The sequence below is a fragment of the Melanerpes formicivorus genome, unplaced genomic scaffold, assembly GCF_026170545.1.
Source record: "Melanerpes formicivorus ecotype bairdi unplaced genomic scaffold, bMelFor1.0.p_v2 SCAF_242, whole genome shotgun sequence".
NCBI lineage: Eukaryota > Metazoa > Chordata > Aves > Piciformes > Picidae > Melanerpes > Melanerpes formicivorus.
Genome location: NW_027142594.1, coordinates 112,501 through 115,000, shown reverse-complemented (window position 1 = coordinate 115,000; position 2,500 = coordinate 112,501). Strand labels below are relative to the sequence as shown.

The following is a 2,500-nucleotide window of genomic DNA, read 5'->3' as shown; positions in this document are numbered from 1 at the left end:
CAGTGACGGCATTTTGTATTTTGGTCCTGATTTCTACCCCTCGCTAAGAACTCTCTAGTTGGATATACATTTGCTCTCAATTGTAAAGCTGTTATTAATTTTCTATAAGGGATGTTCTTGTAATTCACAAGCCAATTGTTACTGGTGGAATCATTTTCAAAGTTTGCAGTTCCTATGCCCTGGGACATCAATGCTGTCCATTTTGTGAACTCATTTTTCCTCCAATTGCAAGGTTTGGGAAAGATTTTCTTAGGGGCGGGTTTTTCCCATTCAGATAATTCCTCCCGTCCCCCATATTCAGTTACCATTATTGTTTGGGGGTTATATATTGATGGTATTTTCTCTTTGTCTCCCCCTGCTGATATCCACAATTTTTCATAATCTTTATCAATATCATTATTTTTAACTACAGTTTTAACTGCTTCATCTGATGAATTTGCCAATCTGTGTAATCGTCTAGCTTGGATACTAGGAATTAACCCAGCCAATCGGGCTAAGCCTAAGCCTCCATCTTTAGTGCTGGAATACAAGATGCCATCACAGGTACAAACTGGGAGATGTAACCATTTTTTCACCCTATTTCGAATTGTTAAATCCATTTCTTCCAGATAGGTGGCTTTTACATTTGCCTGGTCTGCTAAGTAGATCAATCTAGGCACTGTGTACACTTTTAACATGTCCAATTTTTGAAATGGTTTTAAAGGGGCTCTTTCGATGCGATTGAGCCAAACTTCTAATTTGTTTTGTAATTCGGGCTTAACTATCCCCACCCAAGGGTCGATTTGCAAGCCAAGATATTTCTCTGACTGACCCGGGTGGATCATGTTTAAAGGGGTACCGCTAATAAGCCATGGAGGACAGTCATTGATGGTGTAAGAGTCCTTAGTTGGTTGAATAAAGAAACCATGGCACTTTTCCCCCTGCGTTTTTAATCCAGTTAAGTCACAAAATGCTTCTAGAATTTCAATATTTTTCTCCATTCCTGATTGGGACTTACTCAGCAGGACCAGGTCGTCTGCAAAAGCCAGAGCTGTTAATTTGCCATTCTCGTGTTGGAACCCCTCCCCACACTCTTCTAATTTACATAACAGAGGGTCAATGCACAGGTTAAAGAGGAGTGGTGACATGGGATCGCCCTGTTTCACACCAGTTTTGATTCCTATTGACTCAGACTCTCCTTCTTTAGTTTTGATTCTGGTGTGGATGTTTTGATAGAAGTCCTTAATTAATGCTATTATGTGGTCATCCAGGCCCTTTTGCTTTAGCACCGCCAGGATGTGGGTGTGGCTCACTGAATCAAAGGCTTTGGCCAAATCGACAAAGACAACCCCCAGGGGTTTCTTTTGTTTCTTTGCATTCCTAATTAATAGCTGTAATAGTTTTAAGTTCTCAGCACAGCCAGAAGATTGAATGAAGCCTCTCTGCCTGGGGTTAATGGGACACGCCTTTGCCAACCTCGCAGTTAAGATTCTTGAATAGAGTCTCAGGATGATGGAACCAATAGTAATTGGCCGCCAGTTATTAATATCATTTTGGCGTTCGGGCGCTGATGATTTAGGTATTAGGATTGTTCGGCATCCCCTTATTACATCTGGAATTTTGCCACTTAACAGCCAGAGATTAAATAGTTCTTTGATCTCCTCACAATTTGGATCCATTTTAAGCAGGGCCTTCAGGGTGATCCCATCAGGGCCTGGTGCCGATTTTTTATTCATGTCTTTGATATTCTTAAGGATCTCTTTCTCTGTAATCAATTCCTTAAAAGCCGAATTATCCGCCTGCCCCACAGACTGGAATGCTCCAAGTCCTTGAAATAAGTTTTGAGACTCCCACCTAGATCTGAAAGTGTTACTGACCTCTTCCAGGGGGATGGCACATTGCGCAGAGTCTTTTTCATCCAGAATCATATTCGCTAACTTCCCTCGATCTAAGCGGAAGAGGCGTTGGAATCGGAGAAATTCTCCACGCTTTCTGGCTCTTTTTCTCATCCACTCCTTTTGAGGTTTCTTCTGCTGAGGTTTACGTTGGCTCTTTTTTGGCGCTTTCTGTTCAATTGATTTCTCAAACAAATACAAATATTGGTCCTTAGCTACCTCATTGAGTAATTTTAATGAGTCTGTTTTGCCTTCAATTATTTGTTTATATGTATTTTTAAGGATAGGCAGCTTCCCTGATGTCATCTTTTCATTAATAGTCTTTTTATAGTGGGCTAGCAGCTCCCTTTCACCAGAAGATGGAATCACAGTCCTCTCCTCTTTTAACCTGTTCTTGCTCTCTTGTGTTTTCTCTCTTTCTGGCACCACAGTTTCTCTTAATAGTCTTCTCTTTTCACTGATCTGTTTGGCTGTTTTAGTTGTTAATTTTTCAGCAATCAATTTGTTAATGTTTTTCCTCCCTTCAAACTCTTGATTTAGTTTCTGTAATAATTCTGTTTCCTCTTGGGACCAGATTTTCTTGTGAGCACCTCTTTTAGAGGTCTCTTTGGGGCGAGATGCTTCAA

General features: G+C 40.7%; 1 pseudogene; it reads right to left on the bottom strand.

Moving 5' to 3' along the window:
• The window catches only part of LOC137458425 (28S ribosomal RNA), an 8,474-nt pseudogene that overhangs the window by 2,012 nt on the left and 3,962 nt on the right, over positions 1-2,500 (bottom strand).